The sequence below is a fragment of the Taudactylus pleione genome, unplaced genomic scaffold (assembly GCF_031769625.1).
Source record: "Taudactylus pleione unplaced genomic scaffold, aTauple2 ptg000102l, whole genome shotgun sequence".
Taxonomy (NCBI): domain Eukaryota; kingdom Metazoa; phylum Chordata; class Amphibia; order Anura; family Myobatrachidae; genus Taudactylus; species Taudactylus pleione.
The window spans coordinates 357,732-378,497 of NW_028284504.1; the positions used below are offsets into that span (position 1 = coordinate 357,732).

General features: G+C 45.9%; 1 protein-coding gene across 6 annotated transcripts in view; it reads right to left on the minus strand.

The window, feature by feature from the left end:
• HDAC5 (histone deacetylase 5) overlaps positions 1-20,766 on the minus strand; it is a 115,482-nt gene that overhangs the window by 71,729 nt on the left and 22,987 nt on the right. Inside the window, exon 2 of one of the 6 annotated variants that reach the window (XM_088470618.1) lies at positions 2,743-2,901. The exons of 4 other annotated variants lie outside the window; for them this stretch is intronic. The gene's annotated coding sequence lies outside the window, so the exon portion shown is untranslated. Of the gene's footprint in view, positions 1-2,742; positions 2,902-18,716; positions 18,735-20,766 lie in introns of those variants that run through there. One more of the 6 variants, XM_088470621.1, reaches the window with a different exon arrangement.

Consider the following 20,766-nt stretch of genomic DNA (forward strand, 5'->3'; position numbering starts at 1 on the left):
TGGAGAGGTTATATAGATTAATATAAGGAATTACAGAGAAAGGTTACATGAAGCAGAGAGAGATATAAGGAGATGTTATATATACTAGTAGGAGAAGTTATAGGGCCTGATTCTTAAGGTGCGTATCCACTAGACGATTAAAATGAGCGATTTAACGATTACAACATCGATATCGTTCAATCGCTCATTAATCGTTCAGAAACCGTGCAGTAAAATGTCGAAAACGACCAGCGATGCGCGCTCCCGCTGGTCGTTTTCGACATCTATCATCGCCTGAACATGCAGACCAGCCTGCCGATATCGACAGGTTGTGCATGTTCGGGGATGAGGGAGGGTGCCTGCACTGAACGATATATCGTTCAGTGTGGGCACATTATCCACTGCACAGGATGAAGAACGATTGCAGGATTACAATGTTGTAATCGTACAGTCGTTCCACTCTCGTGTAGTGGATGGATACGCGCCCTTAGTCGCACGCAGCTGCTAATGCCGTATCTGATGTTTGTAATACAGAGACGCCCACTAGCAGCATTTTGCGGAAGTGCATTTCTGTCTCGGTGCAGTTTCTCTGTCCTGTGCATCTTTGGACGTAACTGCTTAAAGCGATACTCCCACATCTGCTTAGACACCCCCTTTTTACCACCCAGGAATGGCCACTGAATTAAATTCTGTTCTGCGTCTGAGTGCAAACAATCGGGACGCAAAGGAACGGATTAATACCTTTAGAGGCCCTAAGCACTTAAAAGATTTTGGTGCCCCATATATATTTTGCTTCCCCCCAAAAAACAAAGAAAAGTTATCTCCAAAATGTTTGCAAAGGCCTTTAAAAATTTCCAAATTTGGAGTAAGCCCCTATCTGGAAACACTGTACTGAGCGCCACTGCACTTACTCTCAGTGGACAACTGAACGGGACAGCCAACATGACCAAGACAAGAACGATCATGTGAGCCTCGGTGGACCGAGTGGCATTCTACTGGTTACCAGATTCTAAATTTGCTGTATTCCCAAGATTAATGTATATCATTAACCTATATTATTACTATTTTATTATTATTATTTTTATATATAGCTTCCTTGTTTGTGGAACTTGGTTCAGCTGCAACATATGCAGTTTTGGACTATATGATCTATGGTCAATTTGGCAATGTAAAATTTCTGTGGTGACCACCTTCCCTTGATGCCCTAAGCATGTGTTTATTTTACTTAATGGTTAATCCAGCCCTGGGTACGCATGCGTTGGGCGACTAGGACGCATGGGTAGACAGGTTAACTGCGTGCAGCATCAACAGTGCCTACGACTCACAATCAGGCCTTGAGTAAGTGGTGATAGGGAGTTAAAGGGTGAGATATAGGGAGAGGTTATATGGGGCAATAGGATGAGTTAGAGGGAGTGGGATTATGGGTATAGGAGGAATTATAGGGAGTGGTTATATGGAGTAAATAGGAAGAGTTATAGGGAGAGGATATATGGGGTATTAGGTACAGTTATGGGGAGTGGTTATATGGAGTAATAGGAGGAGTTATAGGGAGAGGTTATATGGGGTATTAGGTACAGTTATGGGGAGTGGTTATATGGGGTAATAGGTGGAGTTATAGGGAGAGGTTATATGGGGTAATAGGAGGAGTTATAGGGAGAGGTTATATGGAGTAATAGGAGGAGTTATATGGAGATGTTATATGGGGTAATTGGAGGAGTTATAGGGAGAGGCTATATGGAGTAATAGGTGGAGTTATAGGGAGAGGTTATATGGAGTAATAGGAGGAGTTATAGGGAGAGGCTATATGGAGTAATAGGTGGAGTTATAGGGAGAGGTTATATGGAGTAATAGGTGGAGTTATAGGGAGAGGTTATATGGGGTAATAGGAGGAGTTATAAGGAGAGGTTATATGGAATAATAGGAGTTATATGGAGATGTTATATGGGGTAATTGGAGGAGTTATAGGGAGAGGCTATATGGAGTAATAGGAAGAGTTATAGGGAGAGGTTATATTGAGTAATAGGTGGAGTTAAAGGGGGAGAGGTTATATGGGGTAATAGGAGGAGTTATAGGGAGAGGTTATATGGAGTAATAGGAGGAGTTATAAGGAGATGTTATATGGGGTAATTGGAGGAGTTATAGGGAGAGGCTATATGGAGTAATAGGTGGAGTTATAGGGAGAGGTTATATGGAGTAATAGGAGGAGTTATAGGGAGAAGTTATATGGGGTAATAGGAAGAATTATAGGGAGTGGTGATATGGGGTAATAATAGGAGTTAAAGGAGAGGCTATATGGAGTAATAGGATGAGTAATAGGGAGAGGTTATATGGAGTAATAGGATGAGTAATAGGGAGAGGTTATATGGAGTAACAGGAGAAATTATTAGCGGAGGTTTTATGGCTTAAGCGGAAAATGTTATAGCGAGGATTTATAGAGTAATATAAAGAGGTATAGGAAGAGAGATTACATGAAGTAATAGGGATACGTCTAGGGAGAAATTATATATGTATTAGCAAGAGGAGCTACCACAGTGGTTAGATAAAGTAATACAGATTTATCGAATAAGGTTGTTTGGAGCAATTGAAGGGGTTATATGTAAATTGTATATGGAGAGATAGAATGAGACTTAATGCAGCAGAATGAGACAGGACGCTTATAAATATACGGACCATTTTATGCACCTTAAATATTTGTCAGTTTCATATTGCTATCTAACTCATAGAGGAAAATTATATGAAACAATAGGAAGGATAAGCACTGACCGTCCCTCTGCAATGTTTTTGTATTCATTTAGCAGCAGAGGGTTAAGACTGCCTGCACCCCCTTACTGCTTGGAGATCACGTCTCCATGCGTCTGTGACCCTCAGCACCAGCACAGTCATTAAGATTCAGAAAACGTAGAGAGTGTGGGAGGGAGAGAGCTGCATGAATGGAGAGAGAGAGAAGAAAGGAGGGAGGGAGGGAGAGAAAAGTATGAATGGAGAACACAGAGTGAATCATGAATGGACATGCAACAGAAACAGACAGGAGGAGGAATAGACAGAGACATGCAAACAAAGAACATGGAAGAGTCAAAATGATAGGAACAGAGTATAAGCTCAAACAGTGACATTGTGAAAAACAGGACAGTGAAGCACATAAAAAAAAGTAGCTGAAAAAATTTCCCTGACTGTGACATACGCAAACAGAGGGAGGCAATGATATATTATTGCCAGTCACTGCGACATGGCTGTATACACGTCAGTAGCGCATATAAATAGATATACACTCACAAATGTAAGCCACAGCTTTCGGTCTGGCTCTTCTGGCATTTTGAAAGTTCATGATTTTAGGTACATGGAAAAATAGGAAAATACAAATCCCAGAGTTTTTCTCTTATACATAAACATACCAATGTTTGGAACGTGCTTCACTTGAATTGTCTGCTTTATGCCATTGATGTAGAATTATTGCACATACACTCACGATTTTTTAGTTGGGTAATCTTTACACAGAACATTGCAGTGCGGATACATTTTACAGTACACACAGCTCCTACACAGAGTGAAGACAAACATTCTGGAGCTGGAGTGGACCAGTATTTAATATAAATGCAAGCAGGGAGAGAATGGGGGTAAGAATAAGATGGTATAGAGAGAAAACAAAACAGGGAGAAAGAGGGACAAAACAGGAGGTAAGAAGGCTTATGGGAATAGGGGAGGGGTGTAGGGACCTGAATCTCTATTTATATAAATGGTATGCTATCTTGAGTGCACTGGATTAATGCCTTAGTTTATTACATTTTATGTGGTCACATGTCTCTTGCACCAGATTAGCACAATTAGGGTGTGACTCAGAGGTGCTCGGTATTGCAGCTGTGACTGCATCTTTTGCTGCAACGCGACAGCGTCTTTATGCTAATGCTGCGGCAGATGGACTTTGTACAGTGATGTCCACTGGCTGCAGTGAAAATCAGCCACCGTGCGTAAATATTTATATATATATATATATATATATGCACCATTGGTCGCTCATCGGTTGCACCATCGGAGATTGCACCAGCTCTATGGAGGCGAAGCATGTCCGCCTGAACAAGTCCGCCAGTGACCATCGCATGCACAGTGCGACCATCGCATGCACAGTGCGACTCGGACGCATGCACAGACTGAAACCATCGTCCGCTTTTGTGCGGCATCAACACTGCGTCCACCTCTGCATCAGGCCCTAACTCCAATTTGTGCAAAGTAATTCCTAGGTGTATAATAGCTGCTGTGCTTGGGGGAGGTATTTTCTTACAAGCCTAAGGGCTCTATTTACTACATTTAGAATGCAGATTGTAGTGTGATATTTCCGACAGAATTTGCATTGCGAATTCAGGCAATATCACCGTGATTTATTAAAAATCCCTTGCAGGTGTCGCGCATGCGCCAACAGGCTGCCGCTACCCAAGAGATCACCCCCCCCCCCAAACCGCCCGTTGCGAGCCCCCGTGATCTCACCTTACTTACCTCCGGTCATCGCTGCTCCAGTGATATCCTCCCTCTGGGGCTCCGGTCAGCTGATCTCCCATCCTACACTGTGACCCGGTCAGCTGTTCCATGCAGCAGCTGACCAAGGTCACAGTGCAGGAGTCGGGAGACCAGCTGACCGGAGCACCGATCACTGGCTCTGGACTCAGGTAAGGGGTTTTTTTTTACTATTTTTTTTTTTAGCAGTGATCAGCTTGTGGTCTGTTTAGACCCACAGCTGATCACTGGAGCCCAGCTACTGGCTCTGCTCTGCCTGTTAGAGCAGAGCAGGAGTCGGGGAACCGGAGGGAGACCCTGGATAACGCCATCTCAGGAGACACTATTGCTTTACCTGTCCGCTCAATATGTGAGGAATACATTTTTGATACCTTATGTGCTAATCTGGTGAGTGCCCCTTATTTTTTCTATATATTTTTGGACTCTCCATTTGGACGGCATGGGTGACACCCAAGGATATTTTGAGAATTCTAGTATGTGAGTGCGGTCCTTGGCTTGATATATATATATATATATTAGGGGTGAGCGGGTTCGGATTTCTGAAATCCGAACCCCCCCGAGCCCCCCCGATCCGAGTCCGATCCGAGTCAGGCTCGACTTTTCCCGCCTGACTCGGATCTGAAATCGAGGCAAAACGTCATCTTCCCGCCTTCCGAGTCTCGCGGGTTTTGGATCCTATATAAGGTACACACGTCGGCGCCATTTTCTCACTCGGCTGTGGACAGTGAAGAGGGAGGGTGGGAGTTAGGGCTGTGTAGTGTAGTGTAGTGTAGTGCTGCTGTTGTCCACTACTTCAAAGTCCATAGGGGCTGGCTGTGTTGTGCTGTGCTGCTGTTGTTAATAGGGGCTGTGTCCACTACTTCAAAGTCCATAGGGGCTGGCTGGACTGTGTTGTGCAGTCAGTTCTCCATAGGGGCTGTGTCCACTCCAAAGTCCTGTGCAGTGTCCCAGTCCTAAAGGAGTGCTGTAGTGTTGTCCAGGGGGTGCTCTGTCCATCAGGGGTGCTCCCCCCAAGTGCTAAAAAAATAATATATTTTCTGTGTTTGTGAATTGTGTGCGCAGTAGCCGCACGTGCATCAACAAAGTAGTGCCAAGCGTGCGCCTGTGTCATAAGTAAAGGGCCGGCTGGCTTGACCGTTAAGGGTGCTGTAACCCCCGAAAGTACACTCCAGTCCAAACCAAAAAAAAAATTATTTTCTGTGTTTGTGAATTGTGTGCGCAGTAGCCGCACGTGCATCAACAAAGTAGTGCCAAGCGTGCGCCTGTGTCATAAGTAAAGGGCCGGCTGGCTTGACCGTTAAGGGTGCTGTAACCCCCGAAAGTACACTCCAGTCCAAACCAAAAAAAAAATTATTTTCTGTGTTTGTGAATTGTGTGCGCAGTAGCCGCACGTGCATCAACAAAGTAGTGCCAAGCGTGCGCCTGTGTCATAAGTAAAGGGCCGGCTGGCTTGACCGTTAAGGGTGCTGTAACCCCCGAAAGTACACTCCAGTCCAAACCAAAAAAAATATTATTTTCTGTGATTGTGAATTGTGTGCGCAGTAGTCGCACGTGCATCAACAAAGTAGTGCCAAGCGTGCGCCTGTGTCATAAGTAAAGGGCCGGCTGGCTTGACCGTTAAAGGGTGCTGTAACCCCCAAGTACACTCCAGTCCAAACCAAAAAAAAAATTATTTTCTGTGTTTGTGAATTGTGTGCGCAGTAGCCGCACGTGCATCAACAAAGTAGTGCCAAGCGTGCGCCTGTGTCATAAGTAAAGGGCCGGCTGGCTTGACCGTTAAGGGTGCTGTAACCCCCGAAAGTACACTCCAGTCCAAACCAAAAAAAAAATTATTTTCTGTGTTTGTGAATTGTGTGCGCAGTAGCCGCACGTGCATCAACAAAGTAGTGCCAAGCGTGCGCCTGTGTCATAAGTAAAGGGCCGGCTGGCTTGACCGTTAAAGGGTGCTGTAACCCCCGAAAGTACACTCCAGTCCTAACCAAAAAAAAATTATTTTCTGTGTTTGTGAATTGTGTGCGCAGTAGCCGCACGTGCATCAACAAAGTAGTGCCAAGAGTGCGCCTGTGTCATAAGTAAAGGGCCGGCTGGCTTGACCGTTAAGGGTGCTGTAACCCCCGAAAGTACACTCCAGTCCAAACCAAAAAAAAAATTATTTTCTGTGTTTGTGAATTGTGTGCGCAGTAGCCGCACGTGCATCAACAAAGTAGTGCCAAGCGTGCGCCTGTGTCATAAGTAAAGGGCCGGCTGGCTTGACCGTTAAGGGTGCTGTAACCCCCGAAAGTACACTCCAGTCCAAACCAAAAAAAAATTATTTTCTGTGTTTGTGAATTGTGTGCGCAGTAGCCGCACGTGCATCAACAAAGTAGTGCCAAGCGTGCGCCTGTGTCATAAGTAAAGGGCCGGCTGGCTTGACCGTTAAGGGTGCTGTAACCCCCGAAAGTACACTCCAGTCCAAACCAAAAAAAATATTATTTTCTGTGTTTGTGAATTGTGTGCGCAGTAGTCGCACGTGCATCAACAAAGTAGTGCCAAGCGTGCGCCTGTGTCATAAGTAAAGGGCCGGCTGGCTTGACCGTTAAAGGGTGCTGTAACCCCCAAGTACACTCCAGTCCAAACCAAAAAAAAAATTATTTTCTGTGTTTGTGAATTGTGTGCGCAGTAGCCGCACGTGCATCAACAAAGTAGTGCCAAGCGTGCGCCTGTGTCATAAGTAAAGGGCCGGCTGGCTTGACCGTTAAGGGTGCTGTAACCCCCGAAAGTACACTCCAGTCCAAACCAAAAAAAAAATTATTTTCTGTGTTTGTGAATTGTGTGCGCAGTAGCCGCACGTGCATCAACAAAGTAGTGCCAAGCGTGCGCCTGTGTCATAAGTAAAGGGCCGGCTGGCTTGACCGTTAAAGGGTGCTGTAACCCCCGAAAGTACACTCCAGTCCTAACCAAAAAAAAATTATTTTCTGTGTTTGTGAATTGTGTGCGCAGTAGCCGCACGTGCATCAACAAAGTAGTGCCAAGAGTGCGCCTGTGTCATAAGTAAAGGGCCGGCTGGCTTGACCGTTAAGGGTGCTGTAACCCCCGAAAGTACACTCCAGTCCAAACCAAAAAAAAAATTATTTTCTGTGTTTGTGAATTGTGTGCGCAGTAGCCACACGTGCATCAACAAAGTAGTGCCAAGCGTGCGCCTGTGTCATAAGTAAAGGGCCGGCTGGCTTGACCGTTAAGGGTGCTGTAACCCCCGAAAGTACACTCCAGTCCAAACCAAAAAAAAATTATTTTCTGTGTTTGTGAATTGTGTGCGCAGTAGCCGCACGTGCATCAACAAAGTAGTGCCAAGAGTGCGCCTGTGTCATAAGTAAAGGGCCGGCTGGCTTGACCGTTAAAGGGTGCTGTAACCCACAAAGTACACTCCAGTCCAAACCAAAAAAAAAATTATTTTCTGTGTTTAGCCGCACGTATATATCAAATCGATATAACATAAATGGAGGACCAAACTTTCTCCGATAAAAATAAAATAGAGAAAGATCAAGAACCACTTCCTCCTAGTGCTGAAGCTGCTGCCACTAGTCATGACATAGACGATAACATGCCATCAACGTCGTCTGCCAAGGCCGATGCCCAATGTCATAGTAGAGGGCACATACAATCCCAAATGGCAAAGTTCAGGAAAATGACCTTGAAAAAGACATTTAAATCAGCTGAAGAGAAACGTAAACTTGCCAATATGCCATTTACGACACGGAGTGGCAAGGAACGGCTAAGGTCGATCCCTAGTATGTTCATGACTAGTGGTTCAGCTTCACATGACGATGGAAGCCCTCCTCCCACTAAAAAAATCAAAAGAGTTAAGCTGGCAAAAGCACAGCGAAGAACTGTGCTTTCTAAGAAGATATCACAAATCCCCAAGGAGAGTCCAAGTGTGGTGGTGGTTGCGATGCCTGACCTTCCCAGCACTGGACGGGAAGAGGTGGCTCTTTCCACCATTTGCATGCCCCCTGCAAGTGCTGAAAGGAGCACCCACAGTCCACTTGCTGATATGCAAATTGAAGATGTCACTGTTGAAGTACAACAGGATGAGGATACTGGTGTAGCTGGCGCTGAGGAGGAAGTTGGCGAGGAGGATTCTGATGGTGATGTGGTTTGTTTAAATCAGGCTCCGGGGGAGACAGTTGTTGTCCGTGGGATGAAAAAGCCCATCACGGTCATGCCTGGGCAGAAGACCAAACATTCCACCTCTTTGGTCTGGCAATATTTCTATCCAAATCCGGACAACAACTGTCTTGCCATATGTACCATATGTAAAGGTGAAATAAGTAGGGGTAGGGACGTCAACCACCTAGGAACATCCTCCCTTATACGGCACCTGCAGCGCGTTCATAAAAAGTTACTGTCAAGTTCAGAAACTTTGGCTAAGACCGTAAGCAGTCCAGGGACACCTAAATCCCGTTGTCCTGTTGTATCCAAGCGCCTGCAAACCACACCGTCAACTCCCTCCTCGTCAATTTCCTCCTTAGTCAGGATCGGAAGTAGTCCTGCAGGCCATGTCACTGGCATGACTGACTCTCCTATCCGGGATTCCTCTGGAGGATCCTGCATTGCTACGCCTACTGCTGCCGCTGCTGCTGTTGCTGCTGCTGGGAGTCGTTCATCATCCCAGAGAGGAAGTAGGAACACCACTACTTTTACTAAACAATTGACCCTCCAACAGTCCTTAGCGAGGAGGATGAAGTACGACAGCAGTCATCCTGAAGCAAAACGTATAACTGAGGCCTTGACTGCTATGTTGGTGTTAGACGTGCGTCCGGTATCCGCCATTAGTGCAGTGGGATTTAGACAATTGATGGAGGTAGTGTGTCCCCGGTTCCAAATACCGTCTAGATTCCACTTCACTAGGCAGGCGATACCGAGACTGTACAGAAACGTCAGAAAAAGTGTCCTCAGTGTCCTGAAAAATGCCGTTGTACACAATGTCCACTTAACCACGGACATGTGGACAAGTGGAACAGGGCAGACTAAGGACTATATGACTGTGACAGCCCACTGGGTAGATGTATCACCTTACGCAGCAACAGCAGCAGCGTCACCAGTAGCAGCATCTCAGAAACGCCAGCTCGTTACAAGGCAGGCTACGCTGTGTATCACCGGTTTCAGTAAGAGGCACACCGCCGACAACCTCTTAGAGAAACTGAGGGAAATCATCGCCCAGTGGCTTACCCCACTTAGACTCTCCTGGGGATTTGTGATATCTGACAACGCCACCAATATTGTGCGGGCATTACATCTGGGCAAATTCCAGCACGTCCCATGTTTTGCTCACACAATAAACTTGGTGGTGCAGAATTTTCTGAAAAGCGACAGGGGCGTGCAGGAGACGCTTTGGGTGGCCCGAAAAATTTCTGGCCACTTTCGCCATTCAGCGACTGCGTGCCGAAGACTGGAGCGCCAGCAAACACTCTTGAACCTGCCCCGCCATCACCTGAAGCAAGAGGTTGTGACACGGTGGAACTCAACCCTCTATATGCTTCAGAGGATGGAGGAGCAGCAAAAGGCCATACAAGCCTATACATCCACCTATGACATAGGCAAAGGAGGGGGTATGCACCTGACTCAAGCGCAGTGGAGAATGATTTCCGTGTTGTGCAAGGTTCTCCAGCCCTTCGAACTTGCCACACGTGAAGTCAGTTCAGACACTGCCAGCTTGAGTCAGGTCATTCCCCTCATCAGGCTTTTGCAGAAGCAGCTGGAGAAAGTGAAGGAGGAGCTAAGACGGAGCGATTCCGCTCGGCATGTGGGACTTGTGGATGAAGCCCTTCATTCGCTTTGCCAGGATTCCAGGGTGGTCAATCTGTTGAAATCAGACCACTACATTTTGGCCACCGTGCTCGATCCTAGGTTTAAAGCCTATGTGGTGTCTCTCTTTCCGGCCGACACAAGCCTGCAGAGGTGCAAAGACCTGCTGGTGAACACACTGTCAGCTGAAGCGGAACGTGACACGTCAACAGCTCCTTCTTCATTTTCTCCTGCAACTGGGGCTGCCAGGAAAAAACTTAGGTATCCTAAGCAACCCGCTGGCGGTGATGCAGGACAGGCAGGACCAAGTTTGGACATCTGGTCCGGACTGAAGGACCTGGCAACAATTTCTGACATGTCTACTGTCACTGCATATGATACTGTCACCATTGACAGAATGGTGGAGGATTACATCGGTGACAGCATCCAAGTAGGCATGGCAGACAGTCCATACCTGTACTGGCAGGAAAAAGAGGCAATTTGGAGGCCCCTGTACAAACTGGCTCTATTTTACCTGAGTTGCCCCCCCTCCAGTGTGTACTCCGAAAGAGTGTTTAGTGCAGCCGGGAACCTTGTCAGCGAAAGGCGTAGGAGGTTGCTTCCACAGAATGTGGAGAAGATGATGTTCATCAAAATGAATTATCAGCTCTTCCAGGGAGACCAGCCTCCAGAAGGTACAGAGGGACCTGTGGTGGTGGATTCAAGTGGGGACGAGTTAATACTTTGTGAGGATGAGGATGTACACACTGAAGAGGGTGAGGAATCGGTGGATGAGGAGGATGAGGATGACATCTTGCCTCCATAGAGCCAGTTTGTGCAGGGACACATTAATTGCCAGCTTGTTTTGTGGGGGCCCAAACGAACCAATCATTTCAGCCACAGTTGTGTGGCAGACCCTGGCGCTGAAATGATTGGTTTGTTAAAGTGTGCATGTCCTGTTTATACAACATAAGGGTGGGTGGGAGGGCCCAAGGACAATTCCATCTTGCACCTCTTTTTTTTCTTTGCATTATGTACAGTTTGGGGCCTAGTTTTTCAAACTGCCATCCTGTCTGCCACTGCAGTTTCACGCCTAGATGGGTCACGTGTTTGTGCCGCCCACTCGTGTCGCTTAGCATAGTCATCCAGCTACCTCGGTGCAACGTTTTGGACATAAAAACACTATTGTGAGGTGTGAGGTGTTCAGAATAGACTGGAAATGAGTGGAAATTAAGGTTATTGAGGTTAATAATAGCATAGGAGCAGAAAAACCTACAAATTCTGTGATTTTAGCTGTTTTTATGCTTTTTTAAAAAAAAATACAGATCCAAAACACAAAACCCAGAACCCAAAACACGGAAGGGTGGTTTTGGCAAAACCAATCCAGATCCAAAACACGAAGAAAGATCCAGATCCAAAACCAAAACACAAAACACGAAAAGTGGCCGGTGCACACCCCTAATATATATATATATATATAGTGGTGAGAGGGGTTGTCTCTCACCTGAATTACCCACATTCTGGTACAATCAGACCCCTCCAAAGGAGGCTGGAGTGAAGCCTGTGAGTTCTGCATTAGCAGTGGAGGTGTAGAATTCCAGGTTTTCACATTTACACAGACCCAGTTGGACTAATCACTGGAGCAAAGGAAGAGTTTCAAACACACACACTTGGTGCTCATTGCCCTGATGCTGACTAGCAGCCAGGAAGTAGGGACATAGGGCCTGATTCAGAGCCGCTCGTAAGCGGCCGCTCGTTCACTCCGAGCGATGTTTGCCCAACTGCGCATGCGTACGGATCGTTATACGCATGCGCGAACCAGTCAGTGCGGTCGAAATTCATGTGCTCGCAAAATAGCGAATGCCTGATAATTTGAGTGACAGAATGAGGCGTATGTGGGTGGTAACAGGGGAAGGTGCTTGAAAACGGGGAGTGGAGATCCGAACGCAGGCGTGCTTAAAGGTCAAAACGGGTGTTTTAGGGGTGTGCATAATTAAAACAGCAGCGTCATTGACCACGTCACTGGGTTATTTTATAGCCAGAACTGCTCGCAAGATTGTGGTAGCAAAAACCAACCACAAGAATAGCGAGCAGTTCATACGCTGGTCGATGTACTCGATTAATCTAATAAATAGCGGACATGACGTAGGATGCGAGCGGCCAGGGGGCGTATTTTTTCAAAAAATTGACCGCAAGTTTTGTTCGCTCGTTCAGACATAGAGGCGTGAACAGACCGCAAAGAGCGAACGGTTCATTTGAATAGCCACCCCCTTTTCCTGAACGACCGTCCGCAAATTGCGTCCGGCTCTGAATCAGGCCCATAGTGTTGTAGTGCCATGGTCCAAGGGCTACGCTGGGAGAGCATGCCCAAATTGTGGCTGCAAGCCACTGCTGACTGATTAGCACAAGGAGTGCTGAGACTTTTATGTTTGTTTGTTTGTTTATTTATTTTAGGTTATGTGCCTGTATGTGTCCAGGCCTAACCTTACGTATGCTATGGTGCAGTTTTTGACGTATGCAGTTTTTGCTGCTATTAAAAAGCCACTGCTTTACCAAATATCCTTCTCCTGCCCTGAGCCTTCTCCACCCGCAGGCTGAGGTGTCCCGCGAGTGGAAAAAGCTGAAGTGATCGATCCCCACTGAGTGAATAGTTGAGGTGCGCATGCACACGGCATCTATTCACCGTGAAGGGAGAGCTTGGGGGAAGCCCAGTATCTCCATAAGTGTTGGGCACGCAACAAGCGTGACAAATTGGGATGTGTCACAAGGACATGTCCCTCCTCTTCTCGTCCAAGCCAGCCATCCTTTCTGGACCCTCCGTGTCCTGCCTGCTGACTAGCGGGAACACTAGAGCAGCGTGCACTGCGAACACTAACACAATACGATTTCATATAAACACAACTACATAAAATAGTGGCAATCGTAAACAACAGATATACTACAAGATGGTATAGCTATAAACTCAGATACACATGCAGCTGGCAGTATGGAATTGCAGCATAACATATATTGCAGAATGGAATAGCAATATATTAACCTGCATGTGTTTTGCAGAGTATAATAGCAGCAAGAGATATGTACATATATTGCAGGATGGAATAGCAAAAGATTTGTTAGACCACATGACCCATTTCCAATCATTTACTGTCCATTTCCTGTGTTTCTGAGCAAACTGAAGGAGTTTCACTCTGTTTGCACCAGATAACAATGTCATACAGACAGGTCTACTGTTTACGTAGCCCACACAATATAATTTGCAGCATACTGTTCATTAATTGGCCCCTGATTTAGATTGTCCATAATTTGATTCACTGTTGCAGTCTTTGGGATTAAACAAATCTGCCCACTCTCAGGGCCTGATTCAGACCCGGTCGCTCTGACAAAGCGCTCGCTCTGAATCAGGGACGGGTTTTTTTTTTAGAAAGGCCTCCTGGCCGCTCGCATAGCTGTGGGTGACCACCCACAGCTACACCGAGCGGCCATGATGATGGTCGCGATGGTCAAGACCATCGCGACCATTGGGCTTTCGACGAGACCCTTGTGGTAGGGTCTCGTGGCCGCAAGCCCCAGAGAGATTTCGGCTCTAACACAGCCGGAATCTCTCCACTGACATCACTCGTGATGTCAGTGGGGCCACCCCCAAACGACAGGCGTTCTCATGGTCTGCTGACCGTGCATGTGTAGAATGGCCTCGGATATAGAAGGGAAATTATTGTTTTTTTGATCATTTCCTTTTGGAGCCCCTGTCCCTGCATGTGATTTTTAGTACATTTGGGGGAAGATGAATTTCTTATTGCCGCAAATAGTGGCGATAAGAATTTCTAATTATTGGGTCTGAAACCTGATAATTAGTAAATATGCCCCATAGAAATAAATTATAGATCTTATAGGGAAATAAAAAATAGAAATGTATGTTGTGATGGCCTTTATACTGGTATACAAATTAGAAACTTACGACACAACGACATATAACATTCATAAAAAAATGCAAAAATATAGTTTAAAAAAGGGACAAGTCCACACACTTAACCACTCAATAGGGTTGGATAATGTTTAGAAGCTCCTGTAGAATCCTGTTGGTGAATTATACGCTTCTCACAGGTCCCAAATGTATATGTAAAGTGCTCTGTATCTCTATTCCATAGTGAATGGAGGGCCGGATTCAGAGATGGATGCAGGGAACATTACTGTTGTGTCTTTGGATGCAGCAGTGATGCTCAAATATTCTAATACTGCAGGAAGGGTCTGTAAGAAAAAGACGCCTCCTCATGCAACACTGAGCCGAAGATGTAGCATCAGATGTGAGCATTGTCGCAATGTCAATCATGCTGAGGGGGGACTGTGAGTGATCATGCAGGACTCAATCTGCACATACGCAGACCCACAAACATCAGAGATCTATGTAAACCAACAGGATTATGTACATCTCTGAATCAGGCCCTAATGCTATTAAATCACCATATGCTGGAATACAACCAAGTAGGGAAAATTTGGATATACCATTCACCCCTCCTGGGTTGCAGGTTTACAATCCGGTTCTTGGTCCCGATTCCAGGGTAGCCAGTTTGCTGCTGTCAGATGGCTGTTAGGAAGGTTTTGTTAGAAAAAAAGGGCTGCCTGCACCCACAGTATGGCTTGGTGTGTGAGACCCAATGAGTCTCATCAAGGGGATGGAGCTTAACATGACCAGGAGGCTCCCGCACTAGTGGCACATTTCCAGGTGACCAGGGACAGAGCTTATAAAGACCAGGGGCTAAAACATAAGCACACTGGTGACACAGCGTCGTTTGCTGGGGGAGGGGCTTACCGCGAACAGGGTGTGGAGCTTATAGTGACAAGGGGATTCCCACTCTGGGAACACAGCTTTGGAAGGCCGTGGGCGGAGCGTAGGGCAACCAGGAGGCAGAGTTTACAGAGACAAGGGGGCTTCCACACTAGTGAGTCACACAAATTCGGATGGTGTGGGCGGAGCTTGGTGTGAGTATAGGGCAGAGCTTGGTGCGAGTAGGGGGCGGAGCGTTGGATGGCTTCGGTGGTCAAGGGGTGGACTAGACCACAGGTTCTCAAACTTGGTCCTCAGGACCCCGACAGTGCATATTTTGCAGGTATCCTCACAGAATCACAAGTGAAATAATTAGCTCCACCTGTTGATCTTTTAAAATGTGTCAGTGAGTAATGAGCACACCTCTGCATCTGCTAGGTGATCTGGAAAATGTGAACTGTGTGGGGTCCTGAGGACCGAGTTTGAGAACCACTGGACTAGACGATGCCATGGCCGGTCCGGAGGAAAATGTGCTGGGCTGTGGGTGGTGACAGCAAAAAAATTTCCTTTCAACACTGTCACTGTGTACTGCAGGGGATCCTGTAGGCCTACTTTCATGGGAGCTGTAGCTCCACCCGCCCCATTGTTAATCCGGCCCTGGGAGCGGGTACTCATTACCCGGGCCTGGACTTGTTGGAGGGTCCCGACGGCGCCTCGTTTCCGATCCCCCCATACCTGTCAGCAGCCAAGCACACGCTGCTGTGTGCAGGGCAGCAGTGGGAGACTGCTCGCTCCTCTGCCTGTGGGGAGAAGCAATCACACTGATCGCGACCCCCCTGGATTAGCGTCGGGCTGAGGGGCTCACAGCACCCCCCTCCCAGCACTCAGTGCTGCTTCGCAAAAATGTTTTTTTTCTTTAAAGCGAGCGTGGCCATGCCTCCCATGATTAAGCCATGCCCCTTTCCCAGGGCCGGCTCTCTACGCTGGTCATTTCACATGTCAAACCAGGTAGGCGTGGTGTAGTCGCATAGATGCGTACAACTTGGCATATTGGCGACTAGTTCTGTGCAGGCAATGTAAGTGGAACTAGCATGCAAAGCTGCTTCAGCCCCTATGTTGGTGCTATATAAATAAATGAATTACAATTTAGTGATCTACTTCATACTGCCCATTGAAATGTCTGTAAATTAGTACTAAATAAGGTGAGCATGTAGGGCAGTTTCCGTGTGCTAATTATGTGGAGTGATAGACCACATCTTTCCTCAGCAGAGGTAGGATATTTTAAATATTGAACTGCCAATAAGAATCTTACTCATAACATGTGCCAATAACAAGCACAGACGGATTAATCAAATGCTCCATTTGTGCTGAGACAAAACTCTTTGGTGGGAACAATAACTAAAGTGAGGTGATGTGTGCATACTGATTTTGTCCTTTTTAACATATTGATGTTAGACATTTATCTTGTACAACATTGGAAAATTGCCATTTAGTAACATCTTCAACAGCAGAAAAAATGCTCAGACCAACCAGATAATTCTGCAGTAAATGCCTGATTAACTGCGATCAACAACCCGTGGTTCTCCCTATGTTGTTTAAAGATAACTGTTTGCAGCCCGTGGTTGACAGAGAATGTTGGCACTTGTATCTGGAGCCTAGGCGTATTTATAATACAGTATAAAGATACTTACATATTCTGTAGAAGTGCTAGCAATGCATAAGCACCACATTTATTTATTTATTTATTATTTATTACCAGTTATTTATATAGCGCACACATATTCCGCAGCGCTTTACAGAGAATATTTTGGCCATTCACATCAGTCCCTGCCCCAGTGGAGCTTACAGTCTATATTCCCTATCACATGCTCACACACTAGGGTTAATTTGTGCTGGGAGCCAATTAACCTACCTGTATATTTTTGGAGTGTGGGAGAAAACCGGAGTACCCGGAGGAAACCCACGCAAACACAGTTAGGGTTGTGGTGGGAATTGAACCCACAACCTCAGTGCTGTGAGGCAGTAACGCTAACCATTACACCGTCTGTGCTGTCCACATGCTACTTAATAAGCTGAGTTGATATACAATGTATAATTAATAAGAAATAGCAATGTATCCAAGCAGAGCTAAAGGGGTAGTTCAATGATCATATACTTTTTTTAATTTTTCTCCCTTCAGCACTATAGGTGACTCCCTGAGCTTCTTATTGAGATAAATAAGAAGTCCCCTCTATATGTACTTCCATTGAGATGAATATGAGGTTACCTCCTCACTAGCTTCCAAACGGGATGAATAAGTAGTTCCCTGTCCATAAGCTGGCCAATGAGATGGCTAAGGATAGATCTCAAAGTGAATAAGACATCCCTCCTAGTGAGCGTCCAATTGGGATAAATAAGATGTTCCCTCCCCGTGAACTTCCTATTATGGTGAATAAGAAGTTGCCCTCCCTGTGAGCTTCCCATTGGAGTGAATAACAATTCCCCCCCTCCCCCGTGAGCTGTTTCCCATTGTGATGAATAATTTCCCTGCATGTGAACTTCATATTAGGGTGAATAAGAAGTTCCCCTTCCTGTGAGCTTCCCACTATGGTGAATAAGAAGTTCCCCCAGCCCCCATGAGCTTCCCATTGGGCAGTGGCGTCCTGAGAAAGGTGCGCGCCGAAGGGGGTGACACCAAAATGCCGACTCCTCTGCAGTGACAGGAGTTGGGTGCTGCAGTGTGACATTCTCCTGCAGCACCCGGCTCCTGTCATTGAAGAGGAGCCGACAGTGCTGACAGCCGAGTCTCCAGGGGCAGCCCAGCATCTCCGGCGATGTGCTGCCCCCGGAGTGATGTTATCGGGAAACCCTGCGAGGCCACGCCCCTTTATTTAGGATGTGCCCCATTCTCGGCCAGGATATCCAGAGTGCTCACCGGGTGTTACCAGACCCAGTGAAGCCTCTGCTATTGGGGTAAATAAGATGTTCCTTCCCTGTGAGCTTCCCATTGGGGTGAATAAGAATATCCCTCCCTTTGAGCTTCTCAGCTTGGTGAACCTAGAGCTAGACTGTGCATGCTAGGCCTAACAGGTTTATAAAATGCACTTTTTTTTCCCAATTGAAGGTTTGGCACCACTTTCAGACTGAAAAGGAAAAAACTTATATAGCATTTAAAAATAAGAAAAGAAAAGACAATGGCACATTGGTAATGCTATATAAAAGTAAATGTAGGGTGCAGTGCTCAGCATGTGTGTATATCATTGTTTTATTTTTAAAAAGTGCTTTAATTTTAAATAGTACTATAGGATTTGTAAGAGGTACATAACAGCATATGTTAGAGCAATGCAATACAAAAGTTAAAAAGAGCCAAACACAAGGGGCCTAATTTATCAATGGCAATGGGCACTCGCAAATGCGTGGTCTGATGACCTTGCATGCGCAGGAGCGCAGCCAACCTCCAAACCAGGAAGATCACATTAGTAATCACTTTACTTTAACACATCACAGGGATGGGCTATTGGAGCCCGTCCATCCCTGCATATGTTTTTTTAATACATCCCGGCAAACCTTACTTTGTTATTGGTGCAATAAGCGATGATAATTTGTCATGTCAGGTTAAAACCCGGTAGTTAATTAATATGCCCCAAGATGTAGACTCAAAGGGGGCAAGTTGATAGGATGTATGGTGACTAGAAAATATTAAAGGGAGTAATCAGTGATCACTTACATGTTGAGAGCCGGAGGATGGTCTAATAGACTGTAGAGAGAGAGTTCCAGAGAAGAGGAAGTGCTCTGAAGAAATCCTGGAGGCATGAGCCACTGTCATATTCAGCAACCTGAAATCTTCTATAAACATCAGAAATATTGTCCAACAAATGCTCAAAGTTTATAAAAAAAATATATAATAAAACACCAGGGGGCCTATTCATCTACACTAAAATAACGGTTTTAAGGACATTTTCCTTAATTACCGTTATTTTAGTATTCATGAAGACACTTAACGCAGGAGATTTCACTGATATCTCCTGGTTAAGTCCCCCTGCGTTAATTTCCACACTCCTTATACATTAGTATGGGGATGGGGATATGGAAATTATACTATTCATCAAATTACAAAAATTATGTATTTTCGGAATTTGATGGTGTTACTATACGCCACTCTGAGGTGGCATATAGCGGGTTACACTTACCTGCTTTCAGCTGGGCAGGTCCTCTGCCGGCTCCCTCCGTTGCTCTGTTCCCATTCTAGGCTCCGGCTGCTGCTCTGTGTTCTCTCAGCACTGTGGCTCAGAGAACAAAATAAAGTGTTTTTTTTTTTAAAATCTTCAGCCCCCTCTGCCTGGCCGTGCTGTCCGCTACAGACCGGGGACGGCGGGAGGTCAGGATCCGCGGCTACAGACGGCCAGGTAAGTGAAGGGGGCAAGAGTGGGGTGGACACAGAATTATCGCAGCTATAATCTGTGCTGCGCATGCGCCACTTTTGTGAAGGGAACAGCGCATGCACAGCACTGATTACAGTTGCGGTAAGGTAGTGTAGGCAGGGAAAAGTATATATTTCCCGAAAAGCTGTCATCGCAAAAATGACAGCTTTTCAGAACACATACTTAAGGAGAGGAATTAGGTAGAACTCCATGCGACTAATTGCCTCGAGAGAATGTTTAGTTATGATGAATAGGTCCCCAAATCACCACTTAAGACCACCAGCTTGTATTATGAATGCATAGGGCTAAATACAATAAAAAAATACCTTTTAATGAATATACAAAAAATTTACAAAGAACAAGGTTTGTGATGTGTCGTTGACTGTTCGTTTATGGAAAACAAAATAAAAACCGCAATTTTTTAAATCCTTTTTTGTGAAAACAGTATTTCTAGAGAAAGGACCCCTATTCAAACTATAAATGATTATACCTATACCTGGTGCCTGTGATTAGGTAACAAGTGATCTCCTCACTCGTATCTCCAACTGTCTCTCTGCTATCTCTTCCTGGATGTCCCAGCGATTTCTTAAACTTAATATGTCTAAGACTGAGCTGATCATTTTCCCACCCTCCAACATATCCTCACTCCCCACTATTTCTTTAACAATTGATGGCACAACTATCTGCTCTAGCCCCAAAGTGCGCTGTCTTGGAGTTATCCTGGACTCCTCCCTCTCCTTCAAACCACATATCCAGAATCTCTCACAGTCCTGTCGTTTCCATCTCAAAAATATTTCCAAGATCAAACCCTTTCTCACCCAGGATGCCACTAAAACCCTCATACACTCATTGGTCATCTCCAGATTGGACTACTGTAACCTCCTCGTATCTGGCCTCTCCAACTCCCATCTCTCTCCTCTCCAGTCTGTCCTCAATGCTGCTGCTCAACTCATCTTCCTCTCCAAACGCTCTACATCTGCCTCCCCACTCCTACAAGCCCTCCACTGACTCCCTTTCCCTTTTAGAACCCAATTCAAGGTTCTCACACTCTATTACAAAGCCCACACCCATTACTCTACCATTTACATCTCTGACCTAATTTCCCTTCACTCTTCTGTCCACCCTCTTCGCTCAACAAATGGCCTCTCATGCCAACAGATTACTTCCTCCCACTCCCGCCTCCAAGATTTTGCACGTGCTGTTCCCGACCTTTGGAACTCACTTCCTCTCCCCCACCAGACTCTCAACCTCTTTACAATCCTTCAAACGAACTCTCAGACCCACTACTTCATCAAAGCCTTCCAGCTCCCATTCTAACTTGCTGCAACATGCTCCTTCCTCCCTGTTTACCCCTTC